Consider the following 26,597-nt stretch of genomic DNA (forward strand, 5'->3'; position numbering starts at 1 on the left):
TTTATTTCACTTAGAACCGTCGTACCTGAATCCACTCATCATGCTGCTACTAGCCTTATGACGTTGATTTCATGGCTGAGTGATATTCCATTGTACCTAAGGACCACAACTTCTTTATCCATTTTTCTCTTTCCTGGGATATTTAAGGTGGAATGAAGTGGAGGTTCTTGTCAACAGAGCAACCCTAAACTTTGGAGTGCCTGTGCCTTGCTGATTTTTAGTTTTCCCAAATTAGACGCCCATGAGTGGAAGTGCCCTATGCTCTCTAAGCCGAGTTTTTTAGATGTTTCAGGACACACCGTACACTTCTCCAGAGTGGCTGTTGGCAATTTACATCCCGCCCATCAGCGTAGCAAGGCTCCCATTTCTCCATGGCCTCTCCTGCATTTCTGGTATTGACACTTTATTCAGCATGGCCCTTTTGACCGATGGGAAGCGAGACTTCTTTGTAGCGCTGATTTGCCTTTCCAGGTTGCTTGGTTGGCCAAAAAGGGCGTATGCGTTTTTTCCTGAATATATTCAGGAAAAAACGCATACGCCCTTTTTGGCCAAGGGCATCATTGTCGAGGTTTTGCCGCTTTTCCTGTGCTTTAAAGGCGATTCGAATCTACCTCCTGAAATCTGTTTCCTGCAATTCTGCCTTGCTTTCAAATCCTCTTCGTTGCCTTCCCTCAATATTTTTGTGGGCGAGAGTTATCATTTCTAACTCTGCAGGTTTGTGATTTGCAGTGCCCCTGAGCTCCATTTTTCAACTCGCTTTTTTGGGAGCTGGCCGCAAAAGCGTAGGATTGCTTCAGGCCCTATTCTGGTTCCGGGCGGCAGGCTGAGCCTGTGGTTAATTCTTCTTCCTGATGGGAAAATAGAGTGACCTGTGCCTGTCCCAACACCTAGAGCTAGTCGCTCATTGGTTCCCCCTCTTCCCGTTCATCCTCAGGACAAATTGCAACCTGTACGGAACAGGAGGTTAAACGTGCTGATTCTCCAAGGAGGGAGATTGCTATTAAAGTGGCTGGAATGGCGAACCCGAGCACAAGGAGATGAGAAATGAGGTGCGTTTTAGAAACCTTTCCCGATCACACGGTGTACCATCTTCTGGGTTTCTCATGCATGTTTTCGATGTAGGAAGATGCCCTTGAACCTGGAGATTTGGGACCCATGGGATGGGTACCACGCAGTATTACTTTAAAGGGTCTGCGTTTGCTCACCCAACCTCACCAAACCTCTCAGCCCCAAGAGTGTCCACCCTTATGTCTCAATCAGCTGTGGGTCTAGATATGGTCAATCCAGGTGGCATCACAGCCCCTGAACGAATTTTGTAAGAATTTCTCTCTCTTTCACTGTCTTTGTTTCACGGGTTTTTAAAAGTAATTGATTTTCCTAATGGGGTTTAGCTGCTTTTCACTGCTGTGTTTATGCCGCTTTACTCCCACTTGACTCACTTACGGAGAGATATCAATACATAGGTTTGAAGATTCTTACTAGTCAGATCTATTCTTGGGCGGTGAATAGGGGGTGTTGAGTCCAGTTCACTGAGCAAGGAGTAGGTCTTGTCTATTACATATTGGGTTTATGGAACGGTATCTGAGCTAATTTGAAACCCTTGTTTTAGGCATCACCCCACCTCACCTTTCCCGTTAGGCAGCCATAGTGTGTTTTCTAAATGTGTGACTCTGTTCTGTTTTGTAATTCAGTTCAAGTGTAGCGGTTTTTACATTCCCTCTATAAGTGATATCTTCTGATTAGTGTCTTTTTCTGTGTGACTTATTTCACTTAGAACCGTCGTACCTGAATCCACTCATCATGCTGCTACTAGCCTTATGACGTTGATTTCATGGCTGAGTGATATTCCATTGTACCTAAGGACCACAACTTCTTTATCCATTTTTCTCTTTCCTGGGATATTTAAGGTGGAATGAAGTGGAGGTTCTTGTCAACAGAGCAACCCTAAACTTTGGAGTGCCTGTGCCTTGCTGATTTTTAGTTTTCCCAAATTAGACGCCCATGAGTGGAAGTGCCCTATGCTCTCTAAGCCTAGTTTTTTAGATGTTTCAGGACACACCGTACACTTCTCCAGAGTGGCTGTTGGCAATTTACATCCCGCCCATCAGCGTAGCAAGGCTCCCATTTCTCCATGGCCTCTCCTGCATTTCTGGTATTGACACTTTATTCACCATGGCCCTTTTGACCGATGGGAAGCGAGACTTCTTTGTAGCGCTGATTTGCCTTTCCAGGTTGCTTGGTTGGCCAAAAAGGGCGTATGCGTTTTTTCCTGAATATATTCAGGAAAAAACGCATACGCCCTTTTTGGCCAAGGGCATCATTGTCGAGGTTTTGCCGCTTTTCCTGTGCTTTAAAGGCGATTCGAATCTACCTCCTGAAATCTGTTTCCTGCAATTCTGCCTTGCTTTCAAATCCTCTTCGTTGCTTTCCCTCAATATTTTTGTGGGCGAGAGTTATCATTTCTAACTCTGCAGGTTTGTGATTTGCAGTGCCCCTGAGCTCCATTTTTCAACTCGCTTTTTTGGGAGCTGGCCGCAAAAGCGTAGGATTGCTTCAGGCCCTATTCTGGTTCCGGGCGGCAGGCTGAGCCTGTGGTTAATTCTTCTTCCTGATGGGAAAATAGAGTGACCTGTGCCTTTCCCAACACCTAGAGCTAGTCGCTCATTGGTTCCCCCTTTTCCCGTTCATCCTCAGGACAAATTGCAACCTCTACGGAACAGGAGGTTAAACGTGCTGATTCTCCAAGGAGGGAGATTGCTAGTAAAGCGGCTGGAATGGCGAACCCGAGCACAAGGAGATGAGAAATGAGGTGCGTTTTAGAAACCTTTCCCGATCACACGGTGTACCATCTTCTGGGGTTCTCATGCATGTTTTCGATGTAGGAAGATGCCCTTGAACCTGGAGATTTGGGACCCATGGGATGGGTACCACGCAGTATTACTTTAAAGGGTCTGCGTTTGCTCACCCAACCTCACCAAACCTCTCAGCCCCAAGAGTGTTCACCCTTATGTCTCAATCAGCTGTGGGTCTAGATATGGTCAATCCAGGTGGCATCACAGCCCCTGAACGAATTTTGTAAGAATTTCTCTCTCTTGCACTGTCTTTGTTTCACGGGTTTTTAAAAGTAATTGATTTTCCTAATGGGGTTTAGCTGCTTTTCACTGCTGTGTTTATGCCGCTTTACTCCCACTTGACTCACTTACGGAGAGATATCAATACATAGGTTTGAAGATTCTTACTAGTCAGATCTATTCTTGGGCGGTGAATAGGGGGTGTTGAGTCCAGTTCACTGAGCAAGCAGTAGGTCTTGTCTATTACATATTGGGTTTATGGAACGGTATCTGAGCTAATTTGAAACCCTTGTTTTAGGCATCACCCCACCTCGCCTTTCCCGTTAGGCAGCCATAGTGTGTTTTCTAAATGTGTGACTCTGTTCTGTTTTGTAATTCAGTTCAAGTGTAGCGGTTTTTACATTCCCTCTATAAGTGATATCTTCTGATTAGTGTCTTTTTCTGTGTGACTTATTTCACTTAGAACCGTCGTACCTGAATCCACTCATCATGCTGCTACTAGCCTTATGACGTTGATTTCATGGCTGAGTGATATTCCATTGTACCTAAGGACCACAACTTCTTTATCCATTTTTCTCTTTCCTGGGATATTTAAGGTGGAATGAAGTGGAGGTTCTTGTCAACAGAGCAACCCTAAACTTTGGAGTGCCTGTGCCTTGCTGATTTTTAGTTTTCCCAAATTAGACGCCCATGAGTGGAAGTGCCCTATGCTCTCTAAGCCTAGTTTTTTAGATGTTTCAGGACACACCGTACACTTCTACAGAGTGGCTGTTGGCAATTTACATCCCGCCCATCAGCGTAGCAAGGCTCCCATTTCTCCATGGCCTCTCCTGCATTTCTGGTATTGACACTTTATTCAGCATGGCCCTTTTGACCGATGGGAAGCGAGACTTCTTTGTAGCGCTGATTTGCCTTTCCAGGTTGCTTGGTTGGCCAAAAAGGGCGTATGCGTTTTTTCCTGAATATATTCAGGAAAAAACGCATACGCCCTTTTTGGCCAAGGGCATCATTGTCGAGGTTTTGCCGCTTTTCCTGTGCTTTAAAGGCGATTCGAATCTACCTCCTGAAATCTGTTTCCTGCAATTCTGCCTTGCTTTCAAATCCTCTTCGTTGCCTTCCCTCAATATTTTTGTGGGCGAGAGTTATCATTTCTAACTCTGCAGGTTTGTGATTTGCAGTGCCCCTGAGCTCCATTTTTCAACTCGCTTTTTTGGGAGCTGGCCGCAAAAGCGTAGGATTGCTTCAGGCCCTATTCTGGTTCCGGGCGGCAGGCTGAGCCTGTGGTTAATTCTTCTTCCTGATGGGAAAATAGAGTGACCTGTGCCTGTCCCAACACCTAGAGCTAGTCGCTCATTGGTTCCCCCTCTTCCCGTTCATCCTCAGGACAAATTGCAACCTGTACGGAACAGGAGGTTAAACGTGCTGATTCTCCAAGGAGGGAGATTGCTATTAAAGTGGCTGGAATGGCGAACCCGAGCACAAGGAGATGAGAAATGAGGTGCGTTTTAGAAACCTTTCCCGATCACACGGTGTACCATCTTCTGGGGTTCTCATGCATGTTTTCGATGTAGGAAGATGCCCTTGAACCTGGAGATTTGGGACCCATCAGACGGGTACCACGCAGTATTACTTTAAAGGGTCTGTGTTTGCTCACCCAACCTCACCAAACCTCTCAGCCCCAAGAGTGTCCACCCTTATGTCTCAATCAGCTGTGGGTCTAGATATGGTCAATCCAGGTGGCATCACAGCCCCTGAACGAATTTTGTAAGAATTTCTCTCTCTTGCACTGTCTTTGTTTCACGGGTTTTTAAAAGTAATTGATTTTCCTAATGGGGTTTAGCTGCTTTTCACTGCTGTGTTTATGCCGCTTTACTCCCACTTGACTCACTTACGGAGAGATATCAATACATAGGTTTGAAGATTCTTACTAGTCAGATCTATTCTTGGGCGGTGAATAGGGGGTGTTGAGTCCAGTTCACTGAGCAAGCAGTAGGTCTTGTCTATTACATATTGGGTTTATGGAACGGTATCTGAGCTAATTTGAAACCCTTGTTTTATGCATCACCCCACCTCGCCTTTCCCGTTAGGCAGCCATAGTGTGTTTTCTAAATGTGTGACTCTGTTCTGTTTTGTAATTCAGTTCAAGTGTAGCGGTTTTTACATTCCCTCTATAAGTGATATCTTCTGATTAGTGTCTTTTTCTGTGTGACTTATTTCACTTAGAACCGTCGTACCTGAATCCACTCATCATGCTGCTACTAGCCTTATGACGTTGATTTCATGGCTGAGTGATATTCCATTGTACCTAAGGACCACAACTTCTTTATCCATTTTTCTCTTTCCTGGGATATTTAAGGTGGAATGAAGTGGAGGTTCTTGTCAACAGAGCAACCCTAAACTTTGGAGTGCCTGTGCCTTGCTGATTTTTAGTTTTCCCAAATTAGACGCCCATGAGTGGAAGTGCCCTATGCTCTCTAAGCCGAGTTTTTTAGATGTTTCAGGACACACCGTACACTTCTACAGAGTGGCTGTTGGAAATTTACATCCCGCCCATCAGCGTAGCAAGGCTCCCATTTCTCCATGGCCTCTCCTGCATTTCTGGTATTGACACTTTATTCAGCATGGCCCTTTTGACCGATGGGAAGCGAGACTTCTTTGTAGCGCTGATTTGCCTTTCCAGGTTGCTTGGTTGGCCAAAAAGGGCGTATGCGTTTTTTCCTGAATATATTCAGGAAAAAACGCATACGCCCTTTTTGGCCAAGGGCATCATTGTCGAGGTTTTGCCGCTTTTCCTGTGCTTTAAAGGCGATTCGAATCTACCTCCTGAAATCTGTTTCCTGCAATTCTGCCTTGCTTTCAAATCCTCTTCGTTGCCTTCCCTCAATATTTTTGTGGGCGAGAGTTATCATTTCTAACTCTGCAGGTTTGTGATTTGCAGTGCCCCTGAGCTCCATTTTTCAACTCGCTTTTTTGGGAGCTGGCCGCAAAAGCGTAGGATTGCTTCAGGCCCTATTCTGGTTCCGGGCGGCAGGCTGAGCCTGTGGTTAATTCTTCTTCCTGATGGGAAAATAGAGTGACCTGTGCCTGTCCCAACACCTAGAGCTAGTCGCTCATTGGTTCCCCCTCTTCCCGTTCATCCTCAGGACAAATTGCAACCTGTACGGAACAGGAGGTTAAACGTGCTGATTCTCCAAGGAGGGAGATTGCTATTAAAGTGGCTGGAATGGCGAACCCGAGCACAAGGAGATGAGAAATGAGGTGCGTTTTAGAAACCTTTCCCGATCACACGGTGTACCATCTTCTGGGTTTCTCATGCATGTTTTCGATGTAGGAAGATGCCCTTGAACCTGGAGATTTGGGACCCATCAGACGGGTACCACGCAGTATTACTTTAAAGGGTCTGCGTTTGCTCACCCAACCTCACCAAACCTCTCAGCCCCAAGAGTGTCCACCCTTATGTCTCAATCAGCTGTGGGTCTAGATATGGTCAATCCAGGTGGCATCACAGCCCCTGAACGAATTTTGTAAGAATTTCTCTCTCTTGCACTGTCTTTGTTTCACGGGTTTTTAAAAGTAATTGATTTTCCTAATGGGGTTTAGCTGCTTTTCACTGCTGTGTTTATGCCGCTTTACTCCCACTTGACTCACTTACGGAGAGATATCAATACATAGGTTTGAAGATTCTTACTAGTCAGATCTATTCTTGGGCGGTGAATAGGGGGTGTTGAGTCCAGTTCACTGAGCAAGGAGTAGGTCTTGTCTATTACATATTGGGTTTATGGAACGGTATCTGAGCTAATTTGAAACCCTTGTTTTAGGCATCACCCCACCTCACCTTTCCCGTTAGGCAGCCATAGTGTGTTTTCTAAATGTGTGACTCTGTTCTGTTTTGTAATTCAGTTCAAGTGTAGCGGTTTTTACATTCCCTCTATAAGTGATATCTTCTGATTAGTGTCTTTTTCTGTGTGACTTATTTCACTTAGAACCGTCGTACCTGAATCCACTCATCATGCTGCTACTAGCCTTATGACGTTGATTTCATGGCTGAGTGATATTCCATTGTACCTAAGGACCACAACTTCTTTATCCATTTTTCTCTTTCCTGGGATATTTAAGGTGGAATGAAGTGGAGGTTCTTGTCAACAGAGCAACCCTAAACTTTGGAGTGCCTGTGCCTTGCTGATTTTTAGTTTTCCCAAATTAGACGCCCATGAGTGGAAGTGCCCTATGCTCTCTAAGCCTAGTTTTTTAGATGTTTCAGGACACACCGTACACTTCTCCAGAGTGGCTGTTGGCAATTTACATCCCGCCCATCAGCGTAGCAAGGCTCCCATTTCTCCATGGCCTCTCCTGCATTTCTGGTATTGACACTTTATTCACCATGGCCCTTTTGACCGATGGGAAGCGAGACTTCTTTGTAGCGCTGATTTGCCTTTCCAGGTTGCTTGGATGGCCAAAAAGGGCGTATGCGTTTTTTCCTGAATATATTCAGGAAAAAACGCATACGCCCTTTTTGGCCAAGGGCATCAATGTCGAGGTTTTGCCGCTTTTCCTGTGCTTTAAAGGCGATTCGAATCTACCTCCTGAAATCTGTTTCCTGCAATTCTGCCTTGCTTTCAAATCCTCTTCGTTGCTTTCCCTCAATATTTTTGTGGGCGAGAGTTATCATTTCTAACTCTGCAGGTTTGTGATTTGCAGTGCCCCTGAGCTCCATTTTTCAACTCGCTTTTTTGGGAGCTGGCCGCAAAAGCGTAGGATTGCTTCAGGCCCTATTCTGGTTCCGGGCGGCAGGCTGAGCCTGTGGTTAATTCTTCTTCCTGATGGGAAAATAGAGTGACCTGTGCCTTTCCCAACACCTAGAGCTAGTCGCTCATTGGTTCCCCCTTTTCCCGTTCATCCTCAGGACAAATTGCAACCTCTACGGAACAGGAGGTTAAACGTGCTGATTCTCCAAGGAGGGAGATTGCTAGTAAAGCGGCTGGAATGGCGAACCCGAGCACAAGGAGATGAGAAATGAGGTGCGTTTTAGAAACCTTTCCCGATCACACGGTGTACCATCTTCTGGGGTTCTCATGCATGTTTTCGATGTAGGAAGATGCCCTTGAACCTGGAGATTTGGGACCCATCAGACGGGTACCACGCAGTATTACTTTAAAGGGTCTGTGTTTGCTCACCCAACCTCACCAAACCTCTCAGCCCCAAGAGTGTCCACCCTTATGTCTCAATCAGCTGTGGGTCTAGATATGGTCAATCCAGGTGGCATCACAGCCCCTGAACGAATTTTGTAAGAATTTCTCTCTCTTGCACTGTCTTTGTTTCACGGGTTTTTAAAAGTAATTGATTTTCCTAATGGGGTTTAGCTGCTTTTCACTGCTGTGTTTATGCCGCTTTACTCCCACTTGACTCACTTACGGAGAGATATCAATACATAGGTTTGAAGATTCTTACTAGTCAGATCTATTCTTGGGCGGTGAATAGGGGGTGTTGAGTCCAGTTCACTGAGCAAGCAGTAGGTCTTGTCTATTACATATTGGGTTTATGGAACGGTATCTGAGCTAATTTGAAACCCTTGTTTTATGCATCACCCCACCTCGCCTTTCCCGTTAGGCAGCCATAGTGTGTTTTCTAAATGTGTGACTCTGTTCTGTTTTGTAATTCAGTTCAAGTGTAGCGGTTTTTACATTCCCTCTATAAGTGATATCTTCTGATTAGTGTCTTTTTCTGTGTGACTTATTTCACTTAGAACCGTCGTACCTGAATCCACTCATCATGCTGCTACTAGCCTTATGACGTTGATTTCATGGCTGAGTGATATTCCATTGTACCTAAGGACCACAACTTCTTTATCCATTTTTCTCTTTCCTGGGATATTTAAGGTGGAATGAAGTGGAGGTTCTTGTCAACAGAGCAACCCTAAACTTTGGAGTGCCTGTGCCTTGCTGATTTTTAGTTTTCCCAAATTAGACGCCCATGAGTGGAAGTGCCCTATGCTCTCTAAGCCGAGTTTTTTAGATGTTTCAGGACACACCGTACACTTCTACAGAGTGGCTGTTGGAAATTTACATCCCGCCCATCAGCGTAGCAAGGCTCCCATTTCTCCATGGCCTCTCCTGCATTTCTGGTATTGACACTTTATTCAGCATGGCCCTTTTGACCGATGGGAAGCGAGACTTCTTTGTAGCGCTGATTTGCCTTTCCAGGTTGCTTGGTTGGCCAAAAAGGGCGTATGCGTTTTTTCCTGAATATATTCAGGAAAAAACGCATACGCCCTTTTTGGCCAAGGGCATCATTGTCGAGGTTTTGCCGCTTTTCCTGTGCTTTAAAGGCGATTCGAATCTACCTCCTGAAATCTGTTTCCTGCAATTCTGCCTTGCTTTCAAATCCTCTTCGTTGCCTTCCCTCAATATTTTTGTGGGCGAGAGTTATCATTTCTAACTCTGCAGGTTTGTGATTTGCAGTGCCCCTGAGCTCCATTTTTCAACTCGCTTTTTGGGGAGCTGGCCGCAAAAGCTTCGGATTGCTTCAGGCCCTATTCTGGTTCCGGGCGGCAGGCTGAGCCTGTGGTTAATTCTTCTTCCTGATGGGAAAATAGAGTGACCTGTGCCTTTCCCAACACCTAGAGCTAGTCGCTCATTGGTTCCCCCTCTTCCCGTTCATCCTCAGGACAAATTGCAACCTGTACGGAACAGGAGGTTAAAGGTGCTGATTCTCCAAGGAGGGTGATTGCTAGTAAAGCGGCTGGAATGGCGAACCCGAGCACAAGGAGATGAGAAATGAGGTGCGTTTTAGAAACCTTTCCCGATCACACGGTGTACCATCTTCTGGGTTTCTCATGCATGTTTTCGATGTAGGAAGATGCCCTTGAACCTGGAGATTTGGGACCCATCAGACGGGTACCACGCAGTATTACTTTAAAGGGTCTGCGTTTGCTCACCCAACCTCACCAAACCTCTCAGCCCCAAGAGTGTCCACCCTTATGTCTCAATCAGCTGTGGGTCTAGATATGGTCAATCCAGGTGGCATCACAGCCCCTGAACGAATTTTGTAAGAATTTCTCTCTCTTTCACTGTCTTTGTTTCACGGGTTTTTAAAAGTAATTGATTTTCCTAATGGGGTTTAGCTGCTTTTCACTGCTGTGTTTATGCCGCTTTACTCCCACTTGACTCACTTACGGAGAGATATCAATACATAGGTTTGAAGATTCTTACTAGTCAGATCTATTCTTGGGCGGTGAATAGGGGGTGTTGAGTCCAGTTCACTGAGCAAGCAGTAGGTCTTGTCTATTACATATTGGGTTTATGGAACGGTATCTGAGCTAATTTGAAACCCTTGTTTTATGCATCACCCCACCTCGCCTTTCCCGTTAGGCAGCCATAGTGTGTTTTCTAAATGTGTGACTCTGTTCTGTTTTGTAATTCAGTTCAAGTGTAGCGGTTTTTACATTCCCTCTATAAGTGATATCTTCTGATTAGTGTCTTTTTCTGTGTGACTTATTTCACTTAGAACCGTCGTACCTGAATCCACTCATCATGCTGCTACTAGCCTTATGACGTTGATTTCATGGCTGAGTGATATTCCATTGTACCTAAGGACCACAACTTCTTTATCCATTTTTCTCTTTCCTGGGATATTTAAGGTGGAATGAAGTGGAGGTTCTTGTCAACAGGGCAACCCTAAACTTTGGAGTGCCTGTGCCTTGCTGATTTTTAGTTTTCCCAAATTAGACGCCCATGAGTGGAAGTGCCCTATGCTCTCTAAGCCGAGTTTTTTAGATGTTTCAGGACACACCGTACACTTCTCCAGAGTGGCTGTTGGCAATTTACATCCCGCCCATCAGCGTAGCAAGGCTCCCATTTCTCCATGGCCTCTCCTGCATTTCTGGTATTGACACTTTATTCAGCATGGCCCTTTTGACCGATGGGAAGCGAGACTTCTTTGTAGCGCTGATTTGCCTTTCCAGGTTGCTTGGTTGGCCAAAAAGGGCGTATGCGTTTTTTCCTGAATATATTCAAGAAAAAACGCATACGCCTTTTTTGGCCAAGGGCATCACTGTCGAGGTTTTGCCGCTTTTCCTGTGCTTTAAAGGCGATTCGAATCTACCTCCTGAAATCTGTTTCCTGCAATTCTGCCTTGCTTTCAAATCCTCTTCGTTGCCTTCCCTCAATATTTTTGTGGGCGAGAGTTATCATTTCTAACTCTGCAGGTTTGTGATTTGCAGTGCCCCTGAGCTCCATTTTTCAACTCGCTTTTTTGGGAGCTGGCCGCAAAAGCGTAGGATTGCTTCAGGCCCTATTCTGGTTCCGGGCGGCAGGCTGAGCCTGTGGTTAATTCTTCTTCCTGATGGGAAAATAGAGTGACCTGTGCCTTTCCCAACACCTAGAGCTAGTCGCTCATTGGTTCCCCCTCTTCCCGTTCATCCTCAGGACAAATTGCAACCTGTACGGAACAGGAGGTTAAAGGTGCTGATTCTCCAAGGAGGGAGATTGCTAGTAAAGCGGCTGGAATGGCGAACCCGAGCACAAGGAGATGAGAAATGAGGTGCGTTTTAGAAACCTTTCCCGATCACACGGTGTACCATCTTCTGGGTTTCTCATGCATGTTTTCGATGTAGGAAGATGCCCTTGAACTTGGAGATTTGGGACCCATCAGACGGGTACCACGCAGTATTACTTTAAAGGGTCTGTGTTTGCTCACCCAACCTCACCAAACCTCTCAGCCCCAAGAGTGTCCACCCTTATGTCTCAATCAGCTGTGGGTCTAGATATGGTCAATCCAGGTGGCATCACAGCCCCTGAACGAATTTTGTAAGAATTTCTCTCTCTTGCACTGTCTTTGTTTCACGGGTTTTTAAAAGTAATTGATATTCCTAATGGGGTTTAGCTGCTTTTCACTGCTGTGTTTATGCCGCTTTACTCCCACTTGACTCACTTACGGAGAGATATCAATACATAGGTTTGAAGATTCTTACTAGTCAGATCTATTCTTGGGCGGTGAATAGGGGGTGTTGAATCCAGTTCACTGAGCAAGCAGTAGGTCTTGTCTATTACATATTGGGTTTATGGAACGGTATCTGAGCTAATTTGAAACCCTTGTTTTATGCATCACCCCACCTCGCCTTTCCCGTTAGGCAGCCATAGTGTGTTTTCTAAATGTGTGACTCTGTTCTGTTTTGTAATTCAGTTCAAGTGTAGCGGTTTTTACATTCCCTCTATAAGTGATATCTTCTGATTAGTGTCTTTTTCTGTGTGACTTATTTCACTTAGAACCGTCGTACCTGAATCCACTCATCATGCTGCTACTAGCCTTATGACGTTGATTTCATGGCTGAGTGATATTCCATTGTACCTAAGGACCACAACTTCTTTATCCATTTTTCTCTTTCCTGGGATATTTAAGGTGGAATGAAGTGGAGGTTCTTGTCAACAGAGCAACCCTAAACTTTGGAGTGCCTGTGCCTTGCTGAATTTTAGTTTTCCCAAATTAGACGCCCATGAGTGGAAGTGCCCTATGCTCTCTAAGCCGAGTTTTTTAGATGTTTCAGGACACACCGTACACTTCTCCAGAGTGGCTGTTGGCAATTTACATCCCGCCCATCAGCGTAGCAAGGCTCCCATTTCTCCATGGCCTCTCCTGCATTTCTGGTATTGACACTTTATTCAGCATGGCCCTTTTGACCGATGGGAAGCGAGACTTCTTTGTAGCGCTGATTTGCCTTTCCAGGTTGCTTGGTTGGCCAAAAAGGGCGTATGCGTTTTTTCCTGAATATATTCAGGAAAAAACGCATACGACCTTTTTGGCCAAGGGCATCATTGTCGAGGTTTTGCCGCTTTTCCTGTGCTTTAAAGGCGATTCGAATCTACCTCCTGAAATCTGTTTCCTGCAATTCTGCCTTGCTTTCAAATCCTCTTCGTTGCCTTCCCTCAATATTTTTGTGGGCGAGAGTTATCATTTCTAACTCTGCAGGTTTGTGATTTGCAGTGCCCCTGAGCTCCATTTTTCAACTCGCTTTTTTGGGAGCTGGCCGCAAAAGCGTAGGATTGCTTCAGGCCCTATTCTGGTTCCGGGCGGCAGGCTGAGCCTGTGGTTAATTCTTCTTCCTGATGGGAAAATAGAGTGACCTGTGCCTTTCCCAACACCTAGAGCTAGTCGCTCATTGGTTCCCCCTCTTCCCGTTCATCCTCAGGACAAATTGCAACCTGTACGGAACAGGAGGTTAAAGGTGCTGATTCTCCAAGGAGGGAGATTGCTAGTAAAGCGGCTGGAATGGCGAACCCGAGCACAAGGAGATGAGAAATGAGGTGCGTTTTAGAAACCTTTCCCGATCACACGGTGTACCATCTTCTGGGGTTCTCATGCATGTTTTCGATGTAGGAAGATGCCCTTGAACCTGGAGATTTGGGACCCATGGGATGGGTACCACGCAGTATTACTTTAAAGGGTCTGCGTTTGCTCACCCAACCTCACCAAACCTCTCAGCCCCAAGAGTGTCCACCCTTATGTCTCAATCAGCTGTGGGTCTAGATATGGTCAATCCAGGTGGCATCACAGCCCCTGAACGAATTTTGTAAGAATTTCTCTCTCTTGCACTGTCTTTGTTTCACGGGTTTTTAAAAGTAATTGATTTTCCTAATGGGGTTTAGCTGCTTTTCACTGCTGTGTTTATGCCGCTTTACTCCCACTTGACTCACTTACGGAGAGATATCAATACATAGGTTTGAAGATTCTTACTAGTCAGATCTATTCTTGGGCGGTGAATAGGGGGTGTTGAGTCCAGTTCACTGAGCAAGCAGTAGGTCTTGTCTATTACATATTGGGTTTATGGAACGGTATCTGAGCTAATTTGAAACCCTTGTTTTATGCATCACCCCACCTCGCCTTTCCCGTTAGGCAGCCATAGTGTGTTTTCTAAATGTGTGACTCTGTTCTGTTTTGTAATTCAGTTCAAGTGTAGCGGTTTTTACATTCCCTCTATAAGTGATATCTTCTGATTAGTGTCTTTTTCTGTGTGACTTATTTCACTTAGAACCGTCGTACCTGAATCCACTCATCATGCTGCTACTAGCCTTATGACGTTGATTTCATGGCTGAGTGATATTCCATTGTACCTAAGGACCACAACTTCTTTATCCATTTTTCTCTTTCCTGGGATATTTAAGGTGGAATGAAGTGGAGGTTCTTGTCAACAGAGCAACCCTAAACTTTGGAGTGCCTGTGCCTTGCTGATTTTTAGTTTTCCCAAATTAGACGCCCATGAGTGGAAGTGCCCTATGCTCTCTAAGCCGAGTTTTTTAGATGTTTCAGGACACACCGTACACTTCTCCAGAGTGGCTGTTGGCAATTTACATCCCGCCCATCAGCGTAGCAAGGCTCCCATTTCTCCATGGCCTCTCCTGCATTTCTGGTATTGACACTTTATTCAGCATGGCCCTTTTGACCGATGGGAAGCGAGACTTCTTTGTAGCGCTGATTTGCCTTTCCAGGTTGCTTGGTTGGCCAAAAAGGGCGTATGCGTTTTTTCCTGAATATATTCAAGAAAAAACGCATACGCCTTTTTTGGCCAAGGGCATCACTGTCGAGGTTTTGCCGCTTTTCCTGTGCTTTAAAGGCGATTCGAATCTACCTCCTGAAATCTGTTTCCTGCAATTCTGCCTTGCTTTCAAATCCTCTTCGTTGCCTTCCCTCAATATTTTTGTGGGCGAGAGTTATCATTTCTAACTCTGCAGGTTTGTGATTTGCAGTGCCCCTGAGCTCCATTTTTCAACTCGCTTTTTTGGGAGCTGGCCGCAAAAGCGTAGGATTGCTTCAGGCCCTATTCTGGTTCCGGGCGGCAGGCTGAGCCTGTGGTTAATTCTTCTTCCTGATGGGAAAATAGAGTGACCTGTGCCTTTCCCAACACCTAGAGCTAGTCGCTCATTGGTTCCCCCTCTTCCCGTTCATCCTCAGGACAAATTGCAACCTGTACGGAACAGGAGGTTAAAGGTGCTGATTCTCCAAGGAGGGAGATTGCTAGTAAAGCGGCTGGAATGGCGAACCCGAGCACAAGGAGATGAGAAATGAGGTGCGTTTTAGAAACCTTTCCCGATCACACGGTGTACCATCTTCTGGGTTTCTCATGCATGTTTTCGATGTAGGAAGATGCCCTTGAACTTGGAGATTTGGGACCCATCAGACGGGTACCACGCAGTATTACTTTAAAGGGTCTGTGTTTGCTCACCCAACCTCACCAAACCTCTCAGCCCCAAGAGTGTCCACCCTTATGTCTCAATCAGCTGTGGGTCTAGATATGGTCAATCCAGGTGGCATCACAGCCCCTGAACGAATTTTGTAAGAATTTCTCTCTCTTGCACTGTCTTTGTTTCACGGGTTTTTAAAAGTAATTGATATTCCTAATGGGGTTTAGCTGCTTTTCACTGCTGTGTTTATGCCGCTTTACTCCCACTTGACTCACTTACGGAGAGATATCAATACATAGGTTTGAAGATTCTTACTAGTCAGATCTATTCTTGGGCGGTGAATAGGGGGTGTTGAGTCCAGTTCACTGAGCAAGCAGTAGGTCTTGTCTATTACATATTGGGTTTATGGAACGGTATCTGAGCTAATTTGAAACCCTTGTTTTATGCATCACCCCACCTCGCCTTTCCCGTTAGGCAGCCATAGTGTGTTTTCTAAATGTGTGACTCTGTTCTGTTTTGTAATTCAGTTCAAGTGTAGCGGTTTTTACATTCCCTCTATAAGTGATATCTTCTGATTAGTGTCTTTTTCTGTGTGACTTATTTCACTTAGAACCGTCGTACCTGAATCCACTCATCATGCTGCTACTAGCCTTATGACGTTGATTTCATGGCTGAGTGATATTCCATTGTACCTAAGGACCACAACTTCTTTATCCATTTTTCTCTTTCCTGGGATATTTAAGGTGGAATGAAGTGGAGGTTCTTGTCAACAGAGCAACCCTAAACTTTGGAGTGCCTGTGCCTTGCTGATTTTTAGTTTTCCCAAATTAGACGCCCATGAGTGGAAGTGCCCTATGCTCTCTAAGCCGAGTTTTTTAGATGTTTCAGGACACACCGTACACTTCTCCAGAGTGGCTGTTGGCAATTTACATCCCGCCCATCAGCGTAGCAAGGCTCCCATTTCTCCATGGCCTCTCCTGCATTTCTGGTATTGACACTTTATTCAGCATGGCCCTTTTGACCGATGGGAAGCGAGACTTCTTTGTAGCGCTGATTTGCCTTTCCAGGTTGCTTGGTTGGCCAAAAAGGGCGTATGCGTTTTTTCCTGAATATATTCAGGAAAAAACGCATACGCCCTTTTTGGCCAAGGGCATCATTGTCGAGGTTTTGCCGCTTTTCCTGTGCTTTAAAGGCGATTCGAATCTACCTCCTGAAATATGTTTCCTGCAATTCTGCCTTGCTTTCAAATCCTCTTCGTTGCCTTCCCTCAATATTTTTGTGGGCGAGAGTTATCATTTCTAACTCTGCAGGTTTGTGATTTGCAGTGCCCCTGAGCTCCATTTTTCAACTCGCTTTTTTGGGAGCTGGCCGCAAAAGCGTAGGATTGCTTCAGGCCCTATTCTGGTTCCGGGCGGCAGGCTGAGCCTGTGGTTAATTCTTCTTCCTGATGGGAAAATAGAGTGACCTGTGCCTGTCCCAACACCTAGAGCTAGTCGCTCATTGGTTCCCCCTCTTCCCGTTCATCCTCAGGACAAATTGCAACCTGTACGGAACAGGAGGTTAAACGTGCTGATTCTCCAAGGAGGGAGATTGCTATTAAAGTGGCTGGAATGGCGAACCCGAGCACAAGGAGATGAGAAATGAGGTGCGTTTTAGAAACCTTTCCCGATCACACGGTGTACCATCTTCTGGGTTTCTCATGCATGTTTTCGATGTAGGAAGATGCCCTTGAACCTGGAGATTTGGGACCCATGGGATGGGTACCACGCAGTATTACTTTAAAGGGTCTGCGTTTGCTCACCCAACCTCACCAAACCTCTCAGCCCCAAGAGTGTCCACCCTTATGTCTCAATCAGCTGTGGGTCTAGATATGGTCAATCCAGGTGGCATCACAGCCCCTGAACGAATTTTGTAAGAATTTCTCTCTCTTTCACTGTCTTTGTTTCACGGGTTTTTAAAAGTAATTGATTTTCCTAATGGGGTTTAGCTGCTTTTCACTGCTGTGTTTATGCCGCTTTACTCCCACTTGACTCACTTACGGAGAGATATCAATACATAGGTTTGAAGATTCTTACTAGTCAGATCTATTCTTGGGCGGTGAATAGGGGGTGTTGAGTCCAGTTCACTGAGCAAGGAGTAGGTCTTGTCTATTACATATTGGGTTTATGGAACGGTATCTGAGCTAATTTGAAACCCTTGTTTTAGGCATCACCCCACCTCACCTTTCCCGTTAGGCAGCCATAGTGTGTTTTCTAAATGTGTGACTCTGTTCTGTTTTGTAATTCAGTTCAAGTGTAGCGGTTTTTACATTCCCTCTATAAGTGATATCTTCTGATTAGTGTCTTTTTCTGTGTGACTTATTTCACTTAGAACCGTCGTACCTGAATCCACTCATCATGCTGCTACTAGCCTTATGACGTTGATTTCATGGCTGAGTGATATTCCATTGTACCTAAGGACCACAACTTCTTTATCCATTTTTCTCTTTCCTGGGATATTTAAGGTGGAATGAAGTGGAGGTTCTTGTCAACAGAGCAACCCTAAACTTTGGAGTGCCTGTGCCTTGCTGATTTTTAGTTTTCCCAAATTAGACGCCCATGAGTGGAAGTGCCCTATGCTCTCTAAGCCTAGTTTTTTAGATGTTTCAGGACACACCGTACACTTCTCCAGAGTGGCTGTTGGCAATTTACATCCCGCCCATCAGCGTAGCAAGGCTCCCATTTCTCCATGGCCTCTCCTGCATTTCTGGTATTGACACTTTATTCACCATGGCCCTTTTGACCGATGGGAAGCGAGACTTCTTTGTAGCGCTGATTTGCCTTTCCAGGTTGCTTGGTTGGCCAAAAAGGGCGTATGCGTTTTTTCCTGAATATATTCAGGAAAAAACGCATACGCCCTTTTTGGCCAAGGGCATCATTGTCGAGGTTTTGCCGCTTTTCCTGTGCTTTAAAGGCGATTCGAATCTACCTCCTGAAATCTGTTTCCTGCAATTCTGCCTTGCTTTCAAATCCTCTTCGTTGCTTTCCCTCAATATTTTTGTGGGCGAGAGTTATCATTTCTAACTCTGCAGGTTTGTGATTTGCAGTGCCCCTGAGCTCCATTTTTCAACTCGCTTTTTTGGGAGCTGGCCGCAAAAGCGTAGGATTGCTTCAGGCCCTATTCTGGTTCCGGGCGGCAGGCTGAGCCTGTGGTTAATTCTTCTTCCTGATGGGAAAATAGAGTGACCTGTGCCTTTCCCAACACCTAGAGCTAGTCGCTCATTGGTTCCCCCTTTTCCCGTTCATCCTCAGGACAAATTGCAACCTCTACGGAACAGGAGGTTAAACGTGCTGATTCTCCAAGGAGGGAGATTGCTAGTAAAGCGGCTGGAATGGCGAACCCGAGCACAAGGAGATGAGAAATGAGGTGCGTTTTAGAAACCTTTCCCGATCACACGGTGTACCATCTTCTGGGGTTCTCATGCATGTTTTCGATGTAGGAAGATGCCCTTGAACCTGGAGATTTGGGACCCATGGGATGGGTACCACGCAGTATTACTTTAAAGGGTCTGCGTTTGCTCACCCAACCTCACCAAACCTCTCAGCCCCAAGAGTGTTCACCCTTATGTCTCAATCAGCTGTGGGTCTAGATATGGTCAATCCAGGTGGCATCACAGCCCCTGAACGAATTTTGTAAGAATTTCTCTCTCTTGCACTGTCTTTGTTTCACGGGTTTTTAAAAGTAATTGATTTTCCTAATGGGGTTTAGCTGCTTTTCACTGCTGTGTTTATGCCGCTTTACTCCCACTTGACTCACTTACGGAGAGATATCAATACATAGGTTTGAAGATTCTTACTAGTCAGATCTATTCTTGGGCGGTGAATAGGGGGTGTTGAGTCCAGTTCACTGAGCAAGCAGTAGGTCTTGTCTATTACATATTGGGTTTATGGAACGGTATCTGAGCTAATTTGAAACCCTTGTTTTATGCATCACCCCACCTCGCCTTTCCCGTTAGGCAGCCATAGTGTGTTTTCTAAATGTGTGACTCTGTTCTGTTTTGTAATTCAGTTCAAGTGTAGCGGTTTTTACATTCCCTCTATAAGTGATATCTTCTGATTAGTGTCTTTTTCTGTGTGACTTATTTCACTTAGAACCGTCGTACCTGAATCCACTCATCATGCTGCTACTAGCCTTATGACGTTGATTTCATGGCTGAGTGATATTCCATTGTACCTAAGGACCACAACTTCTTTATCCATTTTTCTCTTTCCTGGGATATTTAAGGTGGAATGAAGTGGAGGTTCTTGTCAACAGAGCAACCCTAAACTTTGGAGTGCCTGTGCCTTGCTGATTTTTAGTTTTCCCAAATTAGACGCCCATGAGTGGAAGTGCCCTATGCTCTCTAAGCCGAGTTTTTTAGATGTTTCAGGACACACCGTACACTTCTACAGAGTGGCTGTTGGAAATTTACATCCCGCCCATCAGCGTAGCAAGGCTCCCATTTCTCCATGGCCTCTCCTGCATTTCTGGTATTGACACTTTATTCAGCATGGCCCTTTTGACCAATGGGAAGCGAGACTTCTTTGTAGCGCTGATTTGCCTTTCCAGGTTGCTTGGTTGGCCAAAAAGGGCGTATGCGTTTTTTCCTGAATATATTCAGGAAAAAACGCATACGCCCTTTTTGGCCAAGGGCATCATTGTCGAGGTTTTGCCGCTTTTCCTGTGCTTTAAAGGCGATTCGAATCTACCTCCTGAAATATGTTTCCTGCAATTCTGCCTTGCTTTCAAATCCTCTTCGTTGCCTTCCCTCAATATTTTTGTGGGCGAGAGTTATCATTTCTAACTCTGCAGGTTTGTGATTTGCAGTGCCCCTGAGCTCCATTTTTCAACTCGCTTTTTTGGGAGCTGGCCGCAAAAGCGTAGGATTGCTTCAGGCCCTATTCTGGTTCCGGGCGGCAGGCTGAGCCTGTGGTTAATTCTTCTTCCTGATGGGAAAATAGAGTGACCTGTGCCTTTCCCAACACCTAGAGCTAGTCGCTCATTGGTTCCCCCTCTTCCCGTTCATCCTCAGGACAAATTGCAACCTGTACGGAACAGGAGGTTAAAGGTGCTGATTCTCCAAGGAGGGAGATTGCTAGTAAAGCGGCTGGAATGGCGAACCCGAGCACAAGGAGATGAGAAATGAGGTGCGTTTTAGAAACCTTTCCCGATCACACGGTGTACCATCTTCTGGGTTTCTCATGCATGTTTTCGATGTAGGAAGATGCCCTTGAACTTGGAGATTTGGGACCCATCAGACGGGTACCACGCAGTATTACTTTAAAGGGTCTGTGTTTGCTCACCCAACCTCACCAAACCTCTCAGCCCCAAGAGTGTCCACCCTTATGTCTCAATCAGCTGTGGGTCTAGATATGGTCAATCCAGGTGGCATCACAGCCCCTGAACGAATTTTGTAAGAATTTCTCTCTCTTGCACTGTCTTTGTTTCACGGGTTTTTAAAAGTAATTGATATTCCTAATGGGGTTTAGCTGCTTTTCACTGCTGTGTTTATGCCGCTTTACTCCCACTTGACTCACTTACGGAGAGATATCAATACATAGGTTTGAAGATTCTTACTAGTCAGATCTATTCTTGGGCGGTGAATAGGGGGTGTTGAGTCCAGTTCACTGAGCAAGCAGTAGGTCTTGTCTATTACATATTGGGTTTATGGAACGGTATCTGAGCTAATTTGAAACCCTTGTTTTATGCATCACCCCACCTCGCCTTTCCCGTTAGGCAGCCATAGTGTGTTTTCTAAATGTGTGACTCTGTTCTGTTTTGTAATTCAGTTCAAGTGTAGCGGTTTTTACATTCCCTCTATAAGTGATATCTTCTGATTAGTGTCTTTTTCTGTGTGACTTATTTCACTTAGAACCGTCGTACCTGAATCCACTCATCATGCTGCTACTAGCCTTATGACGTTGATTTCATGGCTGAGTGATATTCCATTGTACCTAAGGACCACAACTTCTTTATCCATTTTTCTCTTTCCTGGGATATTTAAGGTGGAATGAAGTGGAGGTTCTTGTCAACAGAGCAACCCTAAACTTTGGAGTGCCTGTGCCTTGCTGATTTTTAGTTTTCCCAAATTAGACGCCCATGAGTGGAAGTGCCCTATGCTCTCTAAGCCGAGTTTTTTAGATGTTTCAGGACACACCGTACACTTCTCCAGAGTGGCTGTTGGCAATTTACATCCCGCCCATCAGCGTAGCAAGGCTCCCATTTCTCCATGGCCTCTCCTGCATTTCTGGTATTGACACTTTATTCAGCATGGCCCTTTTGACCGATGGGAAGCGAGACTTCTTTGTAGCGCTGATTTGCCTTTCCAGGTTGCTTGGTTGGCCAAAAAGGGCGTATGCGTTTTTTCCTGAATATATTCAGGAAAAAACGCATACGCCCTTTTTGGCCAAGGGCATCATTGTCGAGGTTTTGCCGCTTTTCCTGTGCTTTAAAGGCGATTCGAATCTACCTCCTGAAATCTGTTTCCTGCAATTCTGCCTTGCTTTCAAATCCTCTTCGTTGCCTTCCCTCAATATTTTTGTGGGCGAGAGTTATCATTTCTAACTCTGCAGGTTTGTGATTTGCAGTGCCCCTGAGCTCCATTTTTCAACTCGCTTTTTTGGGAGCTGGCCGCAAAAGCGTAGGATTGCTTCAGGCCCTATTCTGGTTCCGGGCGGCAGGCTGAGCCTGTGGTTAATTCTTCTTCCTGATGGGAAAATAGAGTGACCTGTGCCTGTCCCAACACCTAGAGCTAGTCGCTCATTGGTTCCCCCTCTTCCCGTTCATCCTCAGGACAAATTGCAACCTGTACGGAACAGAAGGTTAAACGTGCTGATTCTCCAAGGAGGGAGATTGCTATTAAAGTGGCTGGAATGGCGAACCCGAGCACAAGGAGATGAGAAATGAGGTGCGTTTTAGAAACCTTTCCCGATCACACGGTGTACCATCTTCTGGGTTTCTCATGCATGTTTTCGATGTAGGAAGATGCCCTTGAACCTGGAGATTTGGGACCCATGGGATGGGTACCACGCAGTATTACTTTAAAGGGTCTGCGTTTGCTCACCCAACCTCACCAAACCTCTCAGCCCCAAGAGTGTCCACCCTTATGTCTCAATCAGCTGTGGGTCTAGATATGGTCAATCCAGGTGGCATCACAGCCCCTGAACGAATTTTGTAAGAATTTCTCTCTCTTGCACTGTCTTTGTTTCACGGGTTTTTAAAAGTAATTGATTTTCCTAATGGGGTTTAGCTGCTTTTCACTGCTGTGTTTATGCCGCTTTACTCCCACTTGACTCACTTACGGAGAGATATCAATACATAGGTTTGAAGATTCTTACTAGTCAGATCTATTCTTGGGCGGTGAATAGGGGGTGTTGAGTCCAGTTCACTGAGCAAGCAGTAGGTCTTGTCTATTACATATTGGGTTTATGGAACGGTATCTGAGCTAATTTGAAACCCTTGTTTTAGGCATCACCCCACCTCGCCTTTCCCGTTAGGCAGCCATAGTGTGTTTTCTAAATGTGTGACTCTGTTCTGTTTTGTAATTCAGTTCAAGTGTAGCGGTTTTTACATTCCCTCTATAAGTGATATCTTCTGATTAGTGTCTTTTTCTGTGTGACTTATTTCACTTAGAACCGTCGTACCTGAATCCACTCATCATGCTGCTACTAGCCTTATGACGTTGATTTCATGGCTGAGTGATATTCCATTGTACCTAAGGACCACAACTTCTTTATCCATTTTTCTCTTTCCTGGGATATTTAAGGTGGAATGAAGTGGAGGTTCTTGTCAACAGAGCAACCCTAAACTTTGGAGTGCCTGTGCCTTGCTGATTTTTAGTTTTCCCAAATTAGACGCCCATGAGTGGAAGTGCCCTATGCTCTCTAAGCCTAGTTTTTTAGATGTTTCAGGACACACCGTACACTTCTACAGAGTGGCTGTTGGCAATTTACATCCCGCCCATCAGCGTAGCAAGGCTCCCATTTCTCCATGGCCTCTCCTGCATTTCTGGTATTGACACTTTATTCAGCATGGCCCTTTTGACCGATGGGAAGCGAGACTTCTTTGTAGCGCTGATTTGCCTTTCCAGGTTGCTTGGTTGGCCAAAAAGGGCGTATGCGTTTTTTCCTGAATATATTCAGGAAAAAACGCATACGCCCTTTTTGGCCAAGGGCATCATTGTCGAGGTTTTGCCGCTTTTCCTGTGCTTTAAAGGCGATTCGAATCTACCTCCTGAAATCTGTTTCCTGCAATTCTGCCTTGCTTTCAAATCCTCTTCGTTGCCTTCCCTCAATATTTTTGTGGGCGAGAGTTATCATTTCTAACTCTGCAGGTTTGTGATTTGCAGTGCCCCTGAGCTCCATTTTTTCAACTCGCTTTTTTGGGAGCTGGCCGCAAAAGCGTAGGATTGCTTCAGGCCCTATTCTGGTTCCGGGCGGCAGGCTGAGCCTGTGGTTAATTCTTCTTCCTGATGGGAAAATAGAGTGACCTGTGCCTGTCCCAACACCTAGAGCTAGTCGCTCATTGGTTCCCCCTCTTCCCGTTCATCTCAGGACAAATTGCAACCTGTACGGAACAGGAGGTTAAACGTGCTGATTCTCCAAGGAGGGAGATTGCTATTAAAGTGGCTGGAATGGCGAACCCGAGCACAAGGAGATGAGAAATGAGGTGCGTTTTAGAAACCTTTCCCGATCACACGGTGTACCATCTTCTGGGGTTCTCATGCATGTTTTCGATGTAGGAAGATGCCCTTGAACCTGGAGATTTGGGACCCATCAGACGGGTACCACGCAGTATTACTTTAAAGGGTCTGTGTTTGCTCACCCAACCTCACCAAACCTCTCAGCCCCAAGAGTGTCCACCCTTATGTCTCAATCAGCTGTGGGTCTAGATATGGTCAATCCAGGTGGCATCACAGCCCCTGAACGAATTTTGTAAGAATTTCTCTCTCTTGCACTGTCTTTGTTTCACGGGTTTTTAAAAGTAATTGATTTTCCTAATGGGGTTTAGCTGCTTTTCACTGCTGTGTTTATGCCGCTTTACTCCCACTTGACTCACTTACGGAGAGATATCAATACATAGGTTTGAAGATTCTTACTAGTCAGATCTATTCTTGGGCGGTGAATAGGGGGTGTTGAGTCCAGTTCACTGAGCAAGCAGTAGGTCTTGTCTATTACATATTGGGTTTATGGAACGGTATCTGAGCTAATTTGAAACCCTTGTTTTATGCATCACCCCACCTCGCCTTTCCCGTTAGGCAGCCATAGTGTGTTTTCTAAATGTGTGACTCTGTTCTGTTTTGTAATTCAGTTCAAGTGTAGCGGTTTTTACATTCCCTCTATAAGTGATATCTTCTGATTAGTGTCTTTTTCTGTGTGGACTTATTTCACTTAGAACCGTCGTACCTGAATCCACTCATCATGCTGCTACTAGCCTTATGACGTTGATTTCATGGCTGAGTGATATTCCATTGTACCTAAGGACCACAACTTCTTTATCCATTTTTCTCTTTCCTGGGATATTTAAGGTGGAATGAAGTGGAGGTTCTTGTCAACAGAGCAACCCTAAACTTTGGAGTGCCTGTGCCTTGCTGATTTTTAGTTTTCCCAAATTAGACGCCCATGAGTGGAAGTGCCCTATGCTCTCTAAGCCGAGTTTTTTAGATGTTTCAGGACACACCGTACACTTCTACAGAGTGGCTGTTGGAAATTTACATCCCGCCCATCAGCGTAGCAAGGCTCCCATTTCTCCATGGCCTCTCCTGCATTTCTGGTATTGACACTTTATTCAGCATGGCCCTTTTGACCGATGGGAAGCGAGACTTCTTTGTAGCGCTGATTTGCCTTTCCAGGTTGCTTGGTTGGCCAAAAAGGGCGTATGCGTTTTTTCCTGAATATATTCAGGAAAAAACGCATACGCCCTTTTTGGCCAAGGGCATCATTGTCGAGGTTTTGCCGCTTTTCCTGTGCTTTAAAGGCGATTCGAATCTACCTCCTGAAATCTGTTTCCTGCAATTCTGCCTTGCTTTCAAATCCTCTTCGTTGCCTTCCCTCAATATTTTTGTGGGCGAGAGTTATCATTTCTAACTCTGCAGGTTTGTGATTTGCAGTGCCCCTGAGCTCCATTTTTCAACTCGCTTTTTTGGGAGCTGGCCGCAAAAGCGTAGGATTGCTTCAGGCCCTATTCTGGTTCCGGGCGGCAGGCTGAGCCTGTGGTTAATTCTTCTTCCTGATGGGAAAATAGAGTGACCTGTGCCTGTCCCAACACCTAGAGCTAGTCGCTCATTGGTTCCCCCTCTTCCCGTTCATCCTCAGGACAAATTGCAACCTGTACGGAACAGGAGGTTAAACGTGCTGATTCTCCAAGGAGGGAGATTGCTATTAAAGTGGCTGGAATGGCGAACCCGAGCACAAGGAGATGAGAAATGAGGTGCGTTTTAGAAACCTTTCCCGATCACACGGTGTACCATCTTCTGGGTTTCTCATGCATGTTTTCGATGTAGGAAGATGCCCTTGAACCTGGAGATTTGGGACCCATCAGACGGGTACCACGCAGTATTACTTTAAAGGGTCTGCGTTTGCTCACCCAACCTCACCAAACCTCTCAGCCCCAAGAGTGTCCACCCTTATGTCTCAATCAGCTGTGGGTCTAGATATGGTCAATCCAGGTGGCATCACAGCCCCTGAACGAATTTTGTAAGAATTTCTCTCTCTTGCACTGTCTTTGTTTCACGGGTTTTTAAAAGTAATTGATTTTCCTAATGGGGTTTAGCTGCTTTTCACTGCTGTGTTTATGCCGCTTTACTCCCACTTGACTCACTTACGGAGAGATATCAATACATAGGTTTGAAGATTCTTACTAGTCAGATCTATTCTTGGGCGGTGAATAGGGGGTGTTGAGTCCAGTTCACTGAGCAAGGAGTAGGTCTTGTCTATTACATATTGGGTTTATGGAACGGTATCTGAGCTAATTTGAAACCCTTGTTTTAGGCATCACCCCACCTCACCTTTCCCGTTAGGCAGCCATAGTGTGTTTTCTAAATGTGTGACTCTGTTCTGTTTTGTAATTCAGTTCAAGTGTAGCGGTTTTTACATTCCCTCTATAAGTGATATCTTCTGATTAGTGTCTTTTTCTGTGTGACTTATTTCACTTAGAACCGTCGTACCTGAATCCACTCATCATGCTGCTACTAGCCTTATGACGTTGATTTCATGGCTGAGTGATATTCCATTGTACCTAAGGACCACAACTTCTTTATCCATTTTTCTCTTTCCTGGGATATTTAAGGTGGAATGAAGTGGAGGTTCTTGTCAACAGAGCAACCCTAAACTTTGGA

This window comes from Eschrichtius robustus, chromosome 5 (assembly GCF_028021215.1).
Source record: "Eschrichtius robustus isolate mEscRob2 chromosome 5, mEscRob2.pri, whole genome shotgun sequence".
NCBI classification, from domain to species: domain Eukaryota; kingdom Metazoa; phylum Chordata; class Mammalia; order Artiodactyla; family Eschrichtiidae; genus Eschrichtius; species Eschrichtius robustus.